The 21,164-nt window shown below is 51.0% G+C and overlaps 1 protein-coding gene and 1 pseudogene across 3 annotated transcripts in view; both read left to right on the top strand.

The window, feature by feature from the left end:
* RADIL (Rap associating with DIL domain) overlaps positions 1 to 21,164 on the top strand; it is a 65,932-nt gene that overhangs the window by 19,319 nt on the left and 25,449 nt on the right. The window lies entirely within an intron of this gene.
* On the top strand, positions 39 to 517 carry LOC132026452 (adenosine 5'-monophosphoramidase HINT1-like; annotated as a pseudogene).

The following is a 21,164-nucleotide window of genomic DNA, read 5'->3' as shown; positions in this document are numbered from 1 at the left end:
TTAAAACTTCATTAGGTAGCTCCCTCCTCTCGAGCTTCTGCCCAGGACGTCCACGCGGGAGGGAGGCCGAGATGGCAGATGAGATCGCCAAGGCTCTGGCCGCGCGGCCTGGTGGCGACACAATCTTCGGGAAGATCATTCGCAAGGAAATCCCAGCCAAAATCATTTTTGAGGATGACCAGTGTCTTGCTTTCCATGACATTTCCCCTCAAGCACCAACTCATTTTCTGGTGATACCCAAGAGCATATATCCCAGATTTCTGTAGCAGAAGATGATGATGAAAGTCTTCTTGGACATTTAATGATTGTTGGCAAGAAATGTGCTGCTGATTTGGGCCTGAAGAAGGGTTATCGAATGGTGGTGAATGAAGGTTCAGATGGGGCACAGTCTGTCTATCATGTTCATCTCCATGTTTTTGGAGGTCGGCAGATGAATTGGCCTCCTGGTTAAGCTTGTTTAGGGTTGATTTTCCCTCCTCTAGGCAGTGGTCAATATTTCCCAGTTCTGTAGGTTAAATAATATACTTTCTTTTGCCTCTGTATGGAGAGATTGAGGAAATAATTTTTAAAAGCCATACATAATAAAAGACAATGTTGCATGGTTTAAAAAAAAAAACCAAACCTTTATTAGGTAAAAAAAATGGAGCAAAAATTTTAATCAAAAGAAAGCAAGGGATGCCTGGGTGGTGCATTTGGTTAAGCCACTGCCTTCGGCTCAGGTCATGATCCCAGGGTCAGGGGATAGAGTCCCACATCGGGCTCCTTGCTCAGTGGGGAACCTGCTCTCTCTCTGCCTCTCTGCCTGCTTGTGCATTCTCTCTCTCTCTCTGACAAATAAATAAATAAATTTTTTTTTTAAAAAAAGGCAAGAAAAAAGGGGGGCAGAACATAGGAAAAAATAGGTAAAAAGAAAATACAGTCTAAGAGGGTGGAAATGAAACCAAGTATGTGTCACTATACATAATGAATGGACCAGACTTTCTGACTAAGAAGTGCGCATCGGGTTACACAGAATAACTGAGCGCAGCTGTATGCTATATAAGAGACACATCCAAAAGTTAAGATAGAAAAGAGTGGAAATAATTCACGCTAAGGAAGAGAGACTGGTAGAGTGACAATGTCACCCAGGCAGATTTCAGAGCAAATAATAACTAGGGACAAAAAGTGACCACTGTTCTAGTGGTAGAATAAATGATATACCATGAACATTGAACAATTTGAAACTTATTTGCACACAGTAAATGAGCCTCAACATAAAGTAACATAACAAGTGAGGATTGGCAGAAATTGCAAAGTATCATTGTCATAAAAGATTTTAAAGCAGCTCTTCCATTACCAAGCAGACAAAAAAATAAAAAAATAAAAGGACAGGGGTAACAGTTTTGAACGTGAGAGGTTGGCAAGCTCCTATAAAGGGCTAGATAGTAAATATTTTCAGCTTCGTGAGGCCATACGGTCTCTGTCTCAACTGCTTAACCCTGGCTTTGTGGAGTGCAAGTGGCCACAATATGTACGCAGATGGCCGGGGCTGGATTTGTTACCATCCCCCACCGGCCAGTGTTGGTCATCCCTGATCTATTGGACATCTGTTAGAGCACCTTCCAGCCAACTATTGGAAAGTGTGTATCATTCTCAAATATGCCCTGGACGTGTGCAAAAATTAGCCTCCTGCTTGATCAGAAAATAAGACTCCACATATTACAGAACATCAGATTCATAGAGCATAGTCTCTGATTACAAAACAGGTTTTATTTTATTCAATAACAAATAGCATAGAGAAGAGTTTCTTAAAGAAGATGCCCAAAAATGACTGAAACCATTAAAGACTGATGCACAGAATCTCTTAATTGTCATAAATAATGAAGAGTGAAAAGTGAAAAACAAGCCCGCGCAGGGAGATTATAGAATACATAAAGCCGCCAAATGATTACTATCTGGACTGTATCAAGGGTGCCAGAAACCGTCTGTTCAAGATGAAACTCCCCAGTAAAACATGGGCAAGAGAAGTACATAGGCTTCTCAGAAGAGGAGCTAGGAATGCAGTCAGCACAGAAAGATGCCCCATCTCCGTAGCGGTGAGGAAACATGGTAAGACCACAGCAGCTGGTCCTACAGAACATCAGTCTGACAACATGCGGGCTTGTGGACGAGGGGGAGCCGAGGGAGCTCTAACATGGGACTGTGGAAGTGGGAAGTGCTCTCTGCCCCTTGGGAGACAGTTTGGACTTAACCAGCACCATTGGCCTGGTCATGCATGTCTCTGCCACCAGGCTGTGTGGCATTGCTGTGATTCCTTTTACTGGTCCCCCGAACCTTAAACATGCCTTTCTGTGGGCCGCCTCTGCAGCTGCCTCCAGAGTGCTACATGCCTCCAGTTTTCCTCCAGTGTGCATGTAAATGGCATTTTCTACATATGCCGTGGTGTCAGAAGAGTCGGAAGCACTCTCCTAGAGACTCTGTTCCATGGATTACCAGGAGACACGTACAGGAGTGTTAGGAGCAGCATTTTGTAATAGCTTAAAGCTTGAAATAACCCACAAACCCATAAATGGGGGAATGGATAGATGGTGGTGTCTTCATGCAACGAACAGCGTAGAGCTGTGAGGTCAAATGAGTCATAGCTCCATGCATCAGCGTAGAGCTAGCTCGTAACCTGGAGTAAACAAGACAATTGCAGAAAAATAGTGGGGTACAAAGTAGAGCAGTATAACTTAGGGATGCAAAACTGCATGATCCAACCGTAAAAGGGAACGTTAATCACAGAATCCGGGGTAGTGCTTCCCTTTGGTGAGATGAGAGGTGGGGAGAGACAGGGAGGTGTAGTTTCAAGAACACAGTGAGCCTAGAAATGTTCTACCTTTTTCAGGTTAGGTGGTGGATGAAGCAGTGTTCGTTTTATTGTTGGTCTAAGTTATAAATGCTCTCAGATGTGTGACTATTCTGTGATCAAAACCCCAGTACCACAGTGGTCTCTTAGAAGTGTCAGGAGCTGCATTAGGTAATGAGCTGAGCCCGAGACAGGTTTCTTTTCTTTCTCCCAAGGGGCAGAGTCAGGGTCATCACAGCTGCTGCTATGTTCAGCCCCACCCTTCTAGATCATGCCTGCAGTCCAGAAGGTCCCCTCCAGCGCGGGATGATCCCAAGGCCACTGCCATCACATCAGCATTTGAAGCAGGAAGAGAGGGCCGGGCAAGATGTCTTTGCCAACCGAATCCTCCTCCTGTGGAACTTTCCTAGAAGTCCCAGTGGGAACATGCCGTCCTCGCTCACTGACCGGACCTTTGTCGCGTGGCCCTGACGATCTGCAGGAAGACTGGGAAAGGTAGTTTTTGTGAGCTGGGCATGTTACCTCGTCATTGCTCACCGTGCTGCTGTTAGGGAGGAAGAGAGAATGGGTCCTGCCCAGCACTGACGGCTGTCTCCCACATAGCACTCAGATACGTAGACGTTCAAACACTTCCAAGTAACTCAGGAATCAAGAAAGACTTCAGTGTGGATCAGAACTTGGGGGAGGCAGCCGATGTGGGATTTGAAAGGAGGGGGATAGCTTTTTTTTTTAAGATTTTATTTTATTAAGATTTTATTTATTTATTTGACAGAGATCACAAGTAGGCAGAGAGGCAGGCAGAGAGAGGGGGGAAAGCAGTCTCCCTGCTGAGCAGAGAGCCCAATGCGGGGCTCGATCCCAGGGCCCTGGGATCATGACCCGAGCCAAAGGCAGAGGCTTTAACCCACGGAGCCACCCAGATGCCCCCAAGATTGTATTTATTTTAGAGTCCTAGCACAAGTAGGGGGAGGGGCAGAGAGTCTCTCAAGCAGACTCTGTGCTGAGCGTGGAGCCGGACACGGGGCTCAGTCTCATGACCCTGAGATCATGACCTGAGCCGAAACCAAGAGTCAGACGCTCAACTGACTGAGCCACACAGGTGCCCCCAAGGAGGGCCATTGCTTTACATGCTTATACTGAATGAAGCCCGGACACTGGTGAGCTCCCTGCCTACTGCGTCAGGTACAAATACATGTCTAATAGCCTCCGTGAGAGAAGCAGGTAAACAGTACAGAGCAGAAAGCAAACAGAAAACGCGCCGGGGAGAGGATCAATAAAATGAAAAGTAGGTTCTTTGGAAGGACTGGTGGTGCAAGCTGGAAGTAGTGCGTGAGCAAAGCCTGAACTCCTGGACAGTCTCCCTGGCGAAGAGAGTGAGGGAGAGAGTGTGAGCAGTTCGGACGCACGCCCAGACCCAGCCCGCCGTGCGGACCCCAGACCCTGCGTCTGAACAGGCCAGTTCTTCCTCACGCTGAGGACAAGATAATTCCAATACTGCTCCCCCGAGAGCTCCAGAGGACAGAAGGAGAAGCAGCAGTTTACGAAGCCCGAGCCAGAAGGAGAAGCAGCAGTTTACGAAGCCCGAGCCAGAGAATGTAAGGGCGGGAAAGCGGGGAGGGTCTCTCTAGTGGGCCCTCCAGCATGGCAAGCCCGGGGCTTTGGTTTCTCGCCGCACCGCTGCTCTTGCTGCCTGGAACCAACCGACGCTTTCAGGACCAGAGTAGCTTCAGAAACCCCCACCTCTGGGTTCTTTTTGGTCAGAGGTTGGCTGAACAGTTTCTTTCTCAGTTGTGTGTGCCCTGCGCGGCCAGTGTCTGTTGTCTTCAGTAGCAATGCTGTCCTTGTCCACAGTCAGCTGACTGGTCCTGATTAGATTGTTGTATTTTAGGGAACAAACACCTCTCTTGGGGCGCCTGGGTGGCTCAGTGGGTTAAAGCCTCTGCCTTCTGCTCCGGTCATGATCCCTGGTTATTGGGATCAAGCCCCACATCAGGCTCCCCTCCCCTGCTCCGCCGCCTGCTTCTCTCCCTACATGGGATCCCTATCTGTCAAGTAGATAAATAAAATCTTTTTAAAAAACCACGTCTCTTAATGCTAACAAATTCACTCATGTATAATTTTCCATAAATCTGCTCACATGATAGAAACTTTTTTGTGCCACGGAATTCTGCCATCTCACATCAGTGCCTCCGCCGTTGCGATGCTTCCTGATTTCCCTGGTAATAACGTGGTATGGGCCTGTGTTCATTTTCTCTTGCCATAGGATAGCGTTCTGTAAGCACGGCACCCAGTCCTCAGCTCCTGGGTTGGAAGTCTGTTGTGGTGTGGCTGGGATCTCCAGGCACCGCAAGGTCAAATCCAAGACGTCACCCAGGCTAAGCTCGTGTCAGGAGGCTCAGCCTTCCTGTTGGCAGAATTTGTTTCCTCGCGGTCAGAGGACTGAGGTTCCCACTTCCCTGCTGGCTCCCATCTCCTTTCCACATGGCCCCCACCCCTGCAGGTCAGCAGTGTTGGACCAGCCCTCCCTTGTTCTTCGAATCTTTGCCTTCCTCTTGGCTTTTACCCCCACCCCCAGATAATCTCCCTTTAGATGAACCCAGAGTGAACTGATCAGTCCCATCTGCAAAAACCTCTTTTGCCCTAAAGCAGACCATTGCTCAGGGCGTGACGGTTTCCACATGGACGGGTTCCTCCGTGTTCAGGGGAGGTGACGCTACAAGGGCAAGGGTCGTGGGGGGTCATCTTCGGTCTGGCTACCCGAGATCCACTTCTATAACCGTAGCAATGGCAGAACGTTCCCACCCCTCCAGGCCCCACAGCCTCATGCTGTCATGTGTCCGTTCAAGTGCAAATGCTTGTCGGGTACATCGTGGGAGTCGGGCGCGGAGCAGGGGCCCAAGTCCATCCAGTAAGCACAGCCCCCAGGTGCAGGGCGCCAGCCTCCCCACCTGCCGGCCTGTGGGACCGGAGGCCCCCGGCAGGCCGTGGCTGGCCAGGTGCAGGACAAGGATCCCGGTGCTCCGGGTTAGAAAGAGGCCGTGGACGGCGAGGCGGAGTCGCTGGCGGTGTTTGAAATCCAGCCAGGCCAACCGCAGCTGGAGTCTGTGGTTGCATTTCAAGGCTTGGAACGACTCCGCCTGCCGTCCGCTGGGCTCTGAGCCAGCCTCGCGTTTTCCTGAAAGTTGGGACTCCTCCGCAGCCCAGCGAGTGACTCCCACTGGCCACAGCTAGGGCGGGGTCTCCTTGCCCGCCTAGCTCACTCTGCCTTTGTCTGAGCTGCTTGTGCTTGGGCACCTGGAGGCCCAGCCCGGCTGGGACCCCAGGAGCCTTCACCTGTCACATAGACCCCCGCCACAGACCACGCTCCTGACATGGCCCTTCTCCGCTTCCAGCTTCTGCTGAGATGTGCAGGTGCTCGCGAGTTGCTGCAGCGCCCCTGGGTGGGTGGGGAGAACGGCTGAGGGGCACCCCGAGTTGGTCTCTCCACAGGGGCTTTGTGTGGCCCAGCGCTCAGACCTTCAGGCCCTTCGGAGGCGCCGAAAGAGGCTTGAGCGGGACAGTGAGCCTCGTCTCTGTGCCACACTCCCCCGAGGCGGGGTCTCCTCCTCCGTCTGCGGGGAGGCTGAGCATTTGCTGGCCTGCAGCCGGGCTCCCTGTGGACTCTGAGCTCTTTGCTTCTCTCCTCTCGGCCTCTCGAGGTGGGGAGCCAGCGGAAAGCAGGTGGCTTCTGCTGAGTGGTCCGATGGGGCCCTTCGGTCACGGGTCCTGCTTCCGCACGACCAGTACCCCTTCCAGGCTGCTGGGGGCACATCCCCTGTGTCCTCGTGAGCCTCCGCTGCCGCCTGCTCCGAGTCCGGATGCCTGGGACACGGCGCTCCCAGCCGTTTGTGCTTCCTCGGAGGCACTTTGGGGAAGTGCTCACTTTCTTACAAGCCCTTACAGCAGCGTCTTTCCTGCCCGCCTTCCTCTGACTAGCCTGCTGAAGGCCGTCGGGGCTCTTTCTGCCGTGCTCCCCGGATTCTTCCGGCTTCCACCCTCTGCCCGACTCTGGAGCACCTTCCCTGTTGTACGTGTCGGTCACAGCAGTGCCTCACTTCGCAGCGCACAAGTCCACTGTCATCTGTGCAACAAACAGCTGCGCATCTAATGCCTTCTAGTGTCTCCCGGTGTCACGGGTCGGGAGGCTGGCGCCGGGTAGCAGGATCCTCGCTCACTTGGTGGCTCCGGGCTCTCAAGCCCATGGGCTACTGGCAGCATGGCGTTCCTTGGGGTTGCAGGACTGAGGTCCCCATCTGACCTCTGCCTTGCCTTCTGCTAGCTGTTAACCAGGGACCCCTCCTAGCCCCACAGTGGAGCACCCGCTTGTTCAAACCCTCCTCAGAGGTCAGGTCTCTGTTTTCTGTGACTGGCTGGAGAAAACTCCTTGCTTTGAAGGCACTCACGTTAGGTCGGGCCCGCTGGATTGTCCTTGTATCTTAAGATCAACCCGGTCGGGGCCTCACTCAGATCTACAGAATCTCTTGGCCCTCGAACACAACGATGGGAGTAATCCCAGGAGGTGGAGGTGATGGGCGTCGTCTTAGAGTCTGGCCTCCCTCAGTGGTCTTCTGTAGTTTCTCTGCGCTTGGGCAGTCTGGTGCAGATCCTACTGAAGCAGGCACACGCACGGGCTTTCGGTCAAAGTCTGTTGTTTTTAGGAATGGGATCGCATACTTGATTTTCCTGTCAAGCTCCTTCTACGTCTTTTTTTTTGGAAGATTTTATTTATTTGTCAGAGATGGAGAAACCGCCCCCCCCCCACATCTATTACAGTTCCCATTCATTCACTTTAGGATTTAAAGAATATTCCACGGTGTGGATGGAGTGCTGTGTATGTTTTGGGATCATTAAGAACAATTCCACAATACAGGACTGTGCATGACTAACCACTAAAATAGATAATAATATGTATTACTTACCACTAAAATGAAAAGGACTTTTAGTTAAACCGGACACAATGCTTCACTATTACTTAGGATTCTTAGTTTTGTACTGCCCTAAAGAGCTCTAGTAAACCTAAAGATTTATTTAAATGTGGATTTTTTCTTTTTTTAAATATTTTATTTATTTATTTGACAGAGATCACAAGTAGGCAGAGAGGCAGGCAGAGAGAAAGGAGGAAGCAGGTTCCCTGCTGAGCAGAGAGCCCAATGCGGGGCTCAATCCCAGGACCCTGGGATCATGACCTGAGCCGAAGGCAGTGGCTTAACCCACTGAGCCACCCAGGTGCCCCATTAAATGTGGATTTTCATCAGTATTTGTTTTGCGAATACATGAAAAGATAAAGGTGAGTGAAATAAGTCCAGTGTCTGATTCTTCTTTTCAAGCTCGGGCCATGGACGTGCCCCTGTGCACACAGTGGCCTCTTCTCTGCCCTCGGGAGCACAGAGAGGGCCCCTCTGTGATCTCTGCGGCCTTCTTCCCAGCAGTTGGCATGAAATTCTGTGAGTTTTGTATGTGACAGCCCGCACTCATGCTCCTTCTTCAAATAATCCGTAACTGACTGAAATATTGTAGGATCTCCTCCAACCCCCGGCCTCACGGGGAGTGACAACCAAGTTGTGGCCAGGCTGACCAGCCGTGTGCATACAGGACACCTTACCACTTTCAAAGATGCAAATAATGGCAAGAATTTGAAATGTAAAGAAAAGTGTATCTAGGAATGGATGACATGTTGACCCTGAGTGTGTACATTCATTCATTCGTTTAGTAGATTGAAGAGGATATATGTTTAAAAACATTTACTTATTGGGATGCCTGGTGGCTCAGTTGGTTAAGTATACAACTCTTTCTTTCTTTCTTTCTTTTTTTTTTTTTTTTTTAAGATTTTATTTATTTACTTGAGAGATATAGAGAACAGAGGGAGAGTAAGAGAGAAAAGCAGGCTCCCCGCTGAGCAGGGAACCCAGTGCAGGGCTTGATCCCAGGACGCGAAGGCAGATGCTGAACCGACTGAACCACCCAGACCCCCCCAAAGCGTACAACTCTTGATCTCAGCTGGGGTCTTGATCTTGGCTTGGGTCTTGATTGCAGGGTCATGAGTTCAAGCCCCACGTTGTGCTCTGTGCTGGGTATGGAGCTTACTTGAAAAAAAAATTATTTTCACCAAAGTTACATAGGTGCACAGTTAAGGCAGTCATCATTAAAAACAAAACCATAGGGGCGCCTGGATAGCTCAGTGGGTTGGGCCTCTGCCTTTGGCTCAGGTCGTGATCTCAGGGTCCTGGGATCAAGTCTCTGCTGAGCAGAGAGCCTGCTTCCTCCTCTCTCTCTCCACCTGCCTCTCTGCCTACTTCTGATCTCTCTCTGTCAAATAAATTAAAAATAAAAAAATTATTTTAAAAAATAGAAAAATAAAAACAAAACCACAAAGACCACACGTGGATTTCCCTTCCCCAGCCTGCCCTTCTTCCCAATTTTGCGCTCCTCCAAGGAAATCATTCTCATCGGTGAACTATTTCTTTCTAGTCATTTAATTCCATTAATTCCACAGCTTAAAATAACAAGCTTATCCTACTACTACTTGATTTTTTTTTAAATTTTGGGCACATGTAGTGACTTTCTACCGTGAAGGCGGGAATGGCTCTTGTTCAAACATCCAGCTGCCGTGCGCACTCCCGTGCAGTCAGTCCGAGCGGTGGTTGGATTAGGAACCAGGGTGCACTTTTCCTTCCTGCCCAACCTTTAGTTTCTTTTGAAATTAATTATCATCATTATTGTTTGTTTTTTTCTTGGTATTTCTCGCTAATGCAGTATTCCCTAGCTCTCTGCCAATTACCTTATTTCAAGATGCTCAGGTATCTGGGGACGCCGGAGTGGGTCAGTTAGTTAAGCTTTTGTCTTCAGCTCAGGTCATGATCCCAGGGTCCTGGGATCGAGTCCCACATTTGGCTCTCTGCTCAGTGGCAAGTCTGTTTCTCCCTCTGTTCCTCCCCTGCCTTTGTCTATACAAAGATATATACACATCTTTTTAAAAATCAAGAATCTATATATTAAAGAAAAAGATGAAAAGATGCTCGGACATATGGCATATTTGATCGGCTCCAGGGTTTTGGAGTCTCCTGCCTTATTTCAGTCTGGGCTGGCTGTCCCTGAAGCCTGTAGCCATGGTTCGCATGCCTCTTCCTGGGGAGGGACCCCCTGTTTCTCCTGGTTCTCCCTTCCTTGTTCTAGGTTATACGCCTCTCTCTTGGTAGGGTGTCTCCCTGAGAAAGTGCGCATGGGAATTAAAATTGCTTAAGACCCTGTATGTCTCAAAAGATCATTACCTTGCTTAATGCTCAATATTTATCTGGATGTAGAGTTGAAAACAACGTTCTTCCTAGAACTTTGACGGTGTTGGCCCATTTCTGGTAACTTCCAGTGCCCCTCTGAAAAGCTGCTAGATACTGTGCTTCCTCACCCCTCATGCTCAGTGGCTTTCTTCTCCTGGAAGCACATAATTTCTTTATGTGCCCCAGCCTTGCCCTGAACGGTGACCTGTGCGCCTTGGACTCTGGTGTTAGTCTTACCTTTTCATTTAAAAAATTATGGTTGCATATCTTGACCCTTCATGTATTTTTATTATTTTTTTAATTTTTTAATTTTTATTTATTTGTCAGAGAGAGAGCACACAAGCAGGCAGAGCAGCAGGCAGAGGCAGAGAGAGAGGCAGTCTCTCTGCTGAGCAAGGAGCCTGATGCGGGACTTGATCCCAGCACCCTGGGATCATGACCTGAGCCAAAGGCAGCCACTTAGCCGACTGAGCCACCCAGGCGTCCCCCTTCATGCGTTTTTAATCTCTCTTATGTGTTGGACTTTGGATGGGCCATTTTAGTCTAAAAACTCGTGATCTTCAGTTCTGAAAAGCTATGTTACTGCCTTGATGATTTCTTTTGGCTCTTCTGTTATTCAAGTCCTGGATCTGTTTTTCTGATTTTTTGGTCTCCTAGTTTCTCATCTTTGTCTTTTTGCTCCACTTTCAAAGCAGCAGCCTCCACTGTCTCTTCCAGCCCGCAGTGAGTGCTGAGCAAGGGGAGCTCATTCCAGGGCAGCAGTGGGGGGCGGTGGAGATGCAGAATTGCGGCGGGGGTGTGTGTGTGTGTGTGTGTGTGTATGTGTATGTATGTATGTATGTATGTATGCGCGCGCGCGCGGCGGGAGTGACCCTTCTCTGGGGGCAGGCTTCCTTAAGAGCGATGGGACTGCTCTGCTTTGCTAGGAGGAACTGCTTCTGCCTCTGGACGCAGGGGACGCCCACTGGCTGTGGCTGGAGCCGAAAGTGGCCCGGGGTCATCCGCGTCTGTGTGTGCTAGCTGTCACGTGTCGCTCGGTCCTTCCTGAGAGAAGACTTAGCGCCATCTCGTCATCTTGGGGGAACCAGACGGGGCCTTGGGTTCAGCTAAATAACATTCTTGCTTCTGCCACACCGCTGTTTTTTTTTTGCCACGGTTCTGGAAGGCTCTTCACAGTCTGTCTGTCTGTCACTGATTGACAAATAGCTTGAGCATTTTATCTACTCGGTTACCCATGATCTTTTTTTTTTTTTTAAAGATTTTATTTATTTATTTGACAGAGAGAGATCACAAGTAGGCAGAGAGGCAGGCAGAGAGAGAGAGGAGGAAGCAGGCTCCCTGCTGAGCAGAGAGCCCCATGCGGGACTCGATCCCAGAACCCCGAGATCATGACCCGAGCCGAAGGCAGTGGCTTAACCCACTGAGCCACTCAGGCGCCCCGGTTACCCATGATCTTAATTGAGTTATTAGTTCCTTCTAAAGAGGGGATGTTACTTCCTCACTGAGGCTCGAATTAATGGGAGAGGGTCCAGGTTTTACCACGGAAATAATGCTCATCAGTGCTTTAAAATGCAGTGTCTCGGAGGCGGGGAGGGGGTACCTGGGGACGGGCATGAAGGAAGGCACGGGATGGAAGGGGCGCTGGGTGTTCCGTGCAACTGACGAATCCCTGACCTCTACCTCTGAAACTAATGCTATACTGTATGGTAATTAAACTGAATTTAAGTAAAATAGAATAAAATTTTTTTTAAATGCAGTTTCTCTGCTTAAAAAATGACATTCCTATTGTCGAAAATTTGGAAAATAGAGAAAGTATAAAGAAGAGACTAAAAATCACCTAAATGTCCCCGCCTATCGTTCCAGGCTCAGTGTCGTATTTACTTTCTTACACAACTAAATATATGTAGTTATATCCCTTTTTAAAAAAAAAATGGGCATTTCATTATATATTTTGTGTTTTTTATATGCCCTTTTTATAAACTTTTATTTATTTGCTCATATTGGGAACATAATTTTTTTTAAGATTTGATCTGATCTCTGACAGAGATCATAAGTAGGCAGAGAAGCAGGCAGAGAGAGGGGGAAGCAGGCTCCCTGCTGAGCAGAGAGCCCAATGCGGGGCTCGATCCCAGGACCCTGAGATCATGACCTGAGCTGAAGGCAGAGGCTTTAAACCACTGAGCCACCCAGGCACCCCAGGGAACATAATTTTTAATGCCGGTGAGTGATACCTGCCATATCTCTATTGGAGTTAAGAATAGTTCCCATTTTTGTTCATAAATAAGCTTATATAAGCATCCTTGTACATAAATGTTTGATTCCTTTCTGATTATTTCTGTAGGACAGCAGCCTAAAAGTAGAATTGCTTTGTGGAAGGAAGGAGGCGTCTCTAGATACTGCTTTGTCTCTCTCTGATAGTGGTAGAGCTAACATATCTTGAGAGCTATTTTTATTTTTTATTTTTAAAAAGACTTTATTTAGTTATTTGACAGAGACACAGCAAGAGAGCGAGCACCAGCAGGGTGAAGGAAGGGCAGAGGAAGAAGCAGGCTCCCTGCTGAGCGGGGATCCCAATGTGGGGCTTGATCCCAGGACCCTGGGATCATAACCTGAGCCGAAGGCAGACGCTTAACCACTGAGACACCGAGGCACCCCTTGAGAGCTACTTTTAAAGCTGGGGGTGGGTCAGGGCCACTTTCCGTCCCCACCAGCAGTTTCTGAGAATGTGCATCTCCGTACCCTCAGCATCGTGTGATTCTGTCACTTAAAATTGTCTGCTGGTTTGACAGGGGAGCACGGTTTCTCGGGGCTGCAGTTTGTGTTCCCAGAGGATTTGCGAGGTCGACCGCTTTTATGATGTTTATCAAGTGTTTATATTTCTCATTCTGTACCGGTGTGCTTGGTTTTGAGATACTGCAAGCACGTGAGAGCAGACACAGATTAGTGTGCTGAACTATTAGTGTCCGTCTGACCCCGCTGAAGGGATAGGGCTGCTACAGAGATCCGGGGGGCGGGGGGCACGTTGTTCCCGTGGAAGTTTTCCTGGATTCTCCCAGGGTACATGGAGAGAAAGTCAGGGAGCTCAGGACATCTGCATTTTCCCCGGGAATCGAGTCCCTGGGTCACCAGCAGGAAGCAAGCATTTGGCAGCTCCTTGGGGAGTGGCGGTGGAGCCGGGGGCAGCGGAGGCCGCAGGGCTGGCAGTGGACGGTGGGCGCCCACTGCGGACAGCCTGCGTGTGCCCAGGAGGGAGCGGACGTGACTCAGCCCCTCCTGGTGGCAGCCCATTTTCAGAACCGCTGGGGTAGACTAGGCTGGTGTAGACGGCTACTGTGAGTGGTCTCTGTGCCGTGTGCCTGGCTTCTGGGGTCCCCAGGGTCTCCTCCAGGGCCCCCCCGCCAGCCAGGTTGTGTCCTCTCTGCCCTGGAGAGGCCAGGGTGGGGTATGTGTGGCGGCAGTTGGGGAGGGGACCGTGTGCAGGTGAGGGCGGAGAGCACGGGGGGCTGGCCTCGGGGAAAGCGGTATGAGGCCAGCACTGCCCAGCCGAGCTGTGCCTGGAGGACAGGCGTGTCCCCGCATGTCCGGGTGCATCCCTGCTGGCTTGGCTCCTGGGCGGGTCATGCTGTGCGGTCCCCATCAGGTCACTCTGACTCAGCCTTTGCCTTTCCCTCTCTCAAGTCCCTGTCCTGATTTCCTCCCGGCCGCCTTCCCGCTTTTCAGTGATAGCAGCCCTGTGGTTTTGCCTACGTGGTAGTATCGTTTCAGCTGTTTTGAGAGTGTGGGTCTTTGGGAAGAGGATTTGCGGAGACCCTTCCTCAGCTGTCCCAGGCGTCCCGAGCACTGTGCTGTGTCTGTGGAAAGGATCGCATGGCGTAGGCTCGTAGTCTCTGGATTTGGTGCCTTCCAGTGATTGATTGCTTTTTGTGTGTTAAATCCACCTTGCGTTCTGGCATAGATCCCGCTCGGTGGTGATGTAGCCTCCTTTTTATCTCTTGCTGGATTTGGTTTGCCATTGTCTTGCTGGAGACTTTGATGTCTCTGGCCTTGCTTTTTTTGTTTTGTTTTGTTTTGTTTTGTTTTTTTGCTTAATATCCTATTCTGAAGACGTGCTCACATTGCTGCTTAGGGAAGCGGGTCCCTCGTTATCATTGCGGTACAGTACTGCGACGTGTGAGTGCGCACGGTTTGCGCGGCCATTCTCTTGCTGACACACACTCGGCTTGTTTCCAGGCTGGGCTCAGTCGGGTGATGCTGCTGGGCCCGTGTTGTGATGACGCGTGTGCTTCTGTCAAGTCTGCACCTGGGAGGGGCGCCTGGGGGGCTCAGGTGGTCGGGTGACCGCCTTTGGCTTAGGTCATGATCCTGGGGTCCCAGAGTCGAGCCCCACATCAAGCTCCCTGCTCGGTGGGGCGCCTGCTTCTCACTCTGCCCCTCCTCCTTCTCGTGCTCTTTCAAATAAGTAAATAAAGTGTGCACCTGGCGCTGGAGTCGGGGCCGGGGGCAGTGGGCACGCGCACGTCCTGCGGCCAGAGATGCTGCTCAACCTTTTTCTCCTAAGTGTGCCTGCTTGTTCTCCCCCACCGACGGTGTGAGAGTTCCAGCTGTTCCGTTTTCTCTCTCACACTTGGTGCGGCCTGTCTTCTTCATTTTAGCTCTTCTCACAGTGGTACAGTGGTACTGCTTTGTGGTTTTAATTTGTAAATCTGATGATTAATGAGGCTAACCACATTTTCCTATATTTAAAGACCATTCGGGACACTCTTACCTTGCAGTATCTGTTCAAAGTCTCATCTACTTATCTGTTGGGTTCTCTGCCTTTTTCGTATTGATTTTGGAGACGAGTCTTTTTCCAATGTGTGTCCTGCAAATGTCTCCTCTTACTCTGCACTTGGCCTCTGGATTCTTCTGAAGAGAAGTTCATAGTACAATGCTTGTGTCAGAAAAGCAGAAACCACCCCGGATGGGGAGGGGAACTCAGGTCTCCGGTCCTGCCATATCCCTTTATGAGACCCTCCAAGTCCCACTCAGTAATGGCTCAGGAGTTATTTCTCAAAGAAGAAGCCATGCTCCCAACCCCAGAGTGGCTGCAGATTCTCCCGGGGCTGTCGGATCCCTAGAGTCGGGGCAGCTTGCCTGCAGCCCAGACTCACTGCCCATCCTCCTCTTGCTCTGGTCTCCACTGAAACTTGGCCCCTGTGGGTTTAGTCGCTCACTGAGGTGTGCTCTTAAGGGCGGGAGTGGGTGTTCAGAGAGGGAGGCCTCCTCTTGTGGCTCCCACAGGAGGTTATTGTATGTTCTGGAAGCAAGGGAAGGCCGGTCTTTTTCAGATTCAGGAAGACAGTCTACTTCTCTTGGTAAGTAAGGCTCAGATTGAATCAGGGGTTCAAGCTTCTCTGCGTCATTGGAGCCCACCCTGCTTTCCCTCTTCCAAATGTTAGGGTCCCTCTTTTTCCCAGTCAGTGTCTTAACTTACACCCGGGAAACTTGGTGAGGCTGTGAATTCAGTTTTCGCTGTTATTCCACAAACCACACAGTTAAACTTTATATCCGATTTTTAGTTTGGTTGACAAAAGAAGCATTCTTTTAGAGTCCCTCCGAAACTTTCTTGTTTCTCTGAGCAATGTGAGCGTCCTGTTGGAGAGCTGTACTTGTCAGGGTCTGTAACCTCACGGAGGACTGCATCCGTGGGCAGTCTTCCCTTTGTGAGCAACGCCTTCCCCCCCACGCAAGAAGTCTTCGTGTGCCCAACGTCATGAACATCTTGGCCTGTGTTTTATCCTGAGTGCTTTCTTGTTCTGCCTCCGTGTCTAGATCTGTAATCCATCAGGAGTTAATTTTTGTGGATGGTGTGAGGTAGGGGTCGTGATTCATGTTTTTTCTATATGGAGATGCAGTTGGCTCAGTATCATTTATTGAGAAGACCATCCTTCCTGTGGATGTGAGGTTCTGTTCCAGGACTCTCATTTCTGTCCCATATATGTCCCATTCTGTCCCATATACCGGTGCCCCATTCTCTCAGTTCTCGTAGCTTAAAACAGGTTCTTATCTGGTAGTACGAGTGTTCAGTGTTGTTGTTGGTCTTCAAGGCTACCTCACCATTTGCATTGCCATATGCATTTTACCAGTTTGCATATACACACACATACATGCACAAACTCGCTCATGCACATGTCCCTGTGCACACGCACACACACACACACACACCCCTGCCGAGACCCTGTCTGCACTGCATTGGGCTTACACACCAATTTGGAGAGAACTGACCTCGTACACTCCATCAGCTTGGTATAAACCTTTCTATATGTCAAGACTTCTCTTTCCGTCAGCAGTGCTGTGCAGTTTTCAGCGTCGTGGTCCTGCACCTTGTCTGATGGACTTACTCTGCAGTGGTTTTGTGTCATTACTTTTGCAGATCCTTTTCTCATTGTCTCTCCCGTGTGAAAACATGATGGGACGTGCACACCTGCCACATCTCCTCGCCTCACTAATTCTAGTAATTTGTCCATAAGATCCTTCCACAGTTTCTGGAAACACGATCACAGTGTTTGCAAAATACTTATAATTTTCTTTCTTTCTTTTCCATTCTTAGACCTTTCCTTTGTTTTCCCTGACTTAATTATACTGCCCGGGGACCTCCAATGTGATGTTGAACAGAAACGGTCAGCAGCATCCTCGTCTTCTTCCTGCTGGGGGAGGGGGCTCGGTACACATTTTGTTGAGAATTTTCTCTGCCAGTGGTCAGACTGGTCCTCAAAAGCTGTGCTAATGTATTTCCATCCACCTGCGGTATTAAACCTTTATGGGGTTTAATGTGAGAACGAAGTAGAATTAAATGTAGAATGCCCAGAAGAAGGCTGGCTATGTAGTAGGTAGGTGCTCCCCAAATTATCTGTAAGTTAGTTGTTCTTTTTTGTGTATTTTGAATACAAAACATTAACTTTAAGGATTGCTTGGTACCGAGAACTCCATCCCCTGCCTTTGCTAAGGTCAAAAAGGACATCCTAATTCAAGAGGACTCTCTTGAGCCCCCTCTGCATTAGTTAAGAGTGTATCCCAACTGTTCTTAGGGATTATTTAAAATAGTTTAATTCCCCCAATTCTAGTAAAATTCCCTTACGCAGGACCGTTTTGTGGCCCTGTCCATTGCCAGTGGTAACCACATCTGTGAGACCTCCAGCCCCGGCCGGCGGCGGGTGCACACAACACTAAAGTTTCCAGATCATACATATTGTTTCAAACTCTTAGAGTCCCAGAGGGAAGAGCAAACAGGATTCCGAGGTAAAACCAGCAGGTTAAATTTATTGTCCTGAACTTAGTGACGTTCAGGAAAGAGCTGTGTTTTTCTTTCCAGCGCTGTTCTGGACCCAGCGTCGAGCCCATGGCTGGAGCTCTGGTGACAGCTACCCACTGTTTTCAAAATTAATTTTGCCACCTCTGGTATGCACAGTCTTCTCTTCTCCGCCAGCAGAGGGGACATCTGCTCCAGCCTGTTGGGGCGAGAAGAGGGGATACATGTCAAAGAGCTGTGGTGCCCAGGGTGTCACCCCCACCTCCTCCTTCCCTGCCCGGCTGGCTGCCTCCCCACCCCCCAGCATGTCCGAGCAGGGGACGAGGAACCAGGGAGCCCTGCCCTGCGGAGCCACACGCCGGGGGGGGGGGGCTCCTCCCTGGGCCCGTGAGGGTCAAGCTAGAGCCGGTGGCCAGGGGAAAGCAAGGCCCAGACGTGACCATTCTCTCACGGTCTCGATCACGGTCACACCTGCAGGTTTGGAGCCCCTTCCCAGTTCCCGGGTCAGAGGCCGACCACCCAGGAGAGGCTGGCGGCCCCATGCTTCCTGTTTGGGTTGTGCCTCCAGTTGCTTCAGAATCTCCTCGAGTTCAGTAATCCTCTCAAAATGTGGAAAGTAATCACTTTGCTTCTGGGTCTGGTGCCTGTGTGTATTAGCAAGTGTTAGGTGGCCTGCTGGGTCCTGTGTATGTGTCCTTGGTTGTGAACACGACAAGGTGGGTCCTGTGTGTGTTGTTGGTTGTGAACACAACTAGGTGGCTCCCCGTGTGTGTCCTTGGTTGTGAACATGACAAGGTTAGGTCCCTTGTGTGTTGGTTGTAAACATGACAAGGTGGGTCCTGTGTGTGTGTCCTTAGTTGTGAACATGACAAAGTGGGTCTTGTGTGTGTCTTCTTGGTTGTTAACATGACAAGATAGGTGGTGTGTGTGTGTCCTTGGTTTTAACATGACAAGGTCAGTCCTGTGTATGTCCTTGGTTGTGAACATGACAAGGTGGGTCCTATGTGTGTCTTTGGTTGTGAATATGACAGGGTGGGTCCCCTTGTGTGTGTCCTTGGTTGTGAACATGACAAGGTGGGTCCTGTGTGTTTCGTTAGTTGTGAATATGACATAGTGCCATGTGTGTGTCCTTGGTTGTGAACATGACAAGGTGGGTCCCCGTGTGTGTATCCTTGGTTGTGAACACAAGACGGGTCCTGTGTGTGTCCTTGTTTGTGAATGGGACCAGGTGGGCCCTGTGTGTGCCCTGGGGCTGCACAAACCCTCCCCAGGTTCTGATTACCCAGACCCCTGCTCTCCCTCCTCTGCTGGGTGTTTCTGCTTTTCCACTGGCGCGCGTATGTCAGGGTGGGAGTGGGGAGCTCGTATCTGCCACCTTTCCGGGAGCTCACAAACACTTGCCTGGAGAAAAGAATTAGAAATCCAAAACTCAAGTTAAATTGGTAGGTGGTCAAGTAAGTTTACCAAGGGCTCCGTGCATCTCTGTAGACAGGGCTTTGGGGACAAAGGAGGGAGAGTGACCCTGCAGGAGTTCCTCTGCCTGTCTACCGTGTTCCAGAGCCTTCTGGGTGCTTTTACCAAGTACAGATTCCTGGGTGTCCCTCAGACCTACAGAATCAGGCCAGAACCTCTGGCCTCACTGAGCTCAGTCACAGCGGAGCAGGAAACTGTGGGATCAGCACGTCCGGCCCACGTGGGGCGGGTGGCGGGTGTGATGGGAGAGTGGGCGTCCTCTGGCCTCCCAGGCCTTGGAGCGCATCTCCACCCGCTCGGCCCACAGGCCGGGGGAGGCGCTCTTCCATCGGGCGAACCGCTTTCCCCCCTGAGACTCCCTGTGGCCTGGGAGCTGTGGACCCTGCCGCCCTCTTATTTCATTAGAACTCCTTCGCTGGAGAACAGTGCTTCCCGGTCCAGTCTCCCCCTTGTGAATGAAATCCCTGACCCGTGTGGGGAGGGAGTTGCAGAGACCCCACCATCAGGCCCCAGACACCCCCTGGCCCCCAGCCCTTGCTCTCTGCTCCTTAGCCGCATCACAGACAGCCTGGGCCCCAGGGGCTCAGCGCCCTGAAAATTGCCACGCTGTGTAGGCCAGCAGCATGTGCCATGATTTTGAAGGTTTCTGAGGGTGAATCTGGCCAGGATTCTGTCGGGCTGTGTGCCACCTGGCATCCCCCACCCAGAGCAGAGGACAACAAAGTTCAGCAGCTCTGTCCTAGTGCACGGTGCGCAGACACATGGACCCAACGACGGCAAAGCTGAAGGAGAATCAGATGTCATCAGGGAAGGGGCTGTCCTACAAGCCCTCAGGAAGCCTTGGGTCCTCCTCTGAGCTGCTCCCTGGGCGCGGGGATGGGGTTCATCTCCAGCAGCGGCATCAGGCTGGCCTGACCCCGGAGTGCCCCACCCCGCCGTGGGGAAGCCATGGTCACACGCCTGGGGCAGGCCCACAAAATGTTTTTGAGTTTTACTTTAAGAAAGTTTAAAGAAGTAACAGTTTACAGAATAATTTGACTGACACCCGTATCTTCCTCCCAGAACTGACACGATATCTTGAAATCATACCGATCTAGAATTTTCTCAAGTGAAAGCAGAGCGTTGTCTGTATATGGCCACAGACAGGGCCAGGTCCTGGGGCAGCACAGCACCTGTGTCCTGCTGGCTGCGGTACCCGGTGTCATACGCAGACTCCACATGGCCCCCTCGAGACAGCTGTTTCCTCAGTTCGATGTGTGTCTTTTCTGTTTTTAAGAAGAGCTTTCCATGGGTGCGTGGGTGCGTGGGTGCGTGGGTGACCCCCTAACCCGTGAGCAGTGCGTGATGACGTTTCCCGCACTTCTGAGGGGTGTGACTGGGAGGTCCTCCTCCTTCTGTGTCATGCTCTGGCCTGCTGCTTCCACCCCGCTTCCAGGGGCACGCTTGACCCCCCCTTTCCCCCGCAGCATCTTTATCCTACGATCACAGTCCCTCAGAGGGTCCCGTGGCCCATTCTGTGTCCTTGCATGGGTGTCCACACATGCGTGAGGGTTCTCCTGGTGGCGCCACAGGCCGGGGGTACACAGGGTCCCGTCAGGGTCACGTCCGCTGGGTGCTGTGGGCTGCGCTGCCCTTGAGTCATGCTGGCCTGGGTGCGTCCCTTCTGATGGCTGCTGCACCCCACCACCCCTCAGCCCTGGTCCTTCTGTGCTCACGTGACCACCCCGGGACCCAGTAAGGGGACCTGGAAGCCAGACCAAGCTGCCCAGGAGGGTCTGAGTGTAGGGTGAGAACCGCTGCTTGCCCCAGCGGGGTCAGGGAAGCCGGCCCTGGGCCAAGGGAGGGCCATGTGCCAGGGGCTGTGGGAGCCCAGCTGCACTGGAGCCTGGTCGGCGGGGAGCTCTCCTGTGGGCTGCAGCCTGGGGACTCTGCCGTTGGTCTCAGGCCTCATCTGGGGGGCCCCTGGGAGCCCCTGGGAATCTAAGAGGAAAGGACCGCCGTCTCAGGCTCCGGACTCCTGGAAGGTGGTTCTGAGGCTCCTCCCATCCTCTGGCTCCATCCCAGACGGAGAAGCTTCAGGTCTAGAACTTCATTTTGGGCTGGTTTTTAAATGTTTCTTCTTTTAAGTATGGCCTCATGGTCATACCGTGCTGCCTCAAGTGCTGGGATCTGTCATCCTTAAGAGGAGCAGGTGGGACAGGGCAGTTGAGGCAGGGGAGGCTGGCTTCCATCTGCCCTACCAGCCCCTGGCGGTTCCCCCCCC

Source organism: Mustela nigripes, chromosome 11 (assembly GCF_022355385.1).
Source record: "Mustela nigripes isolate SB6536 chromosome 11, MUSNIG.SB6536, whole genome shotgun sequence".
In the NCBI taxonomy this organism is placed as follows: domain Eukaryota; kingdom Metazoa; phylum Chordata; class Mammalia; order Carnivora; family Mustelidae; genus Mustela; species Mustela nigripes.
The sequence above is the reverse complement of the archived record's forward strand: the minus strand, read 5'-3'. Positions and strand labels throughout refer to the sequence as shown.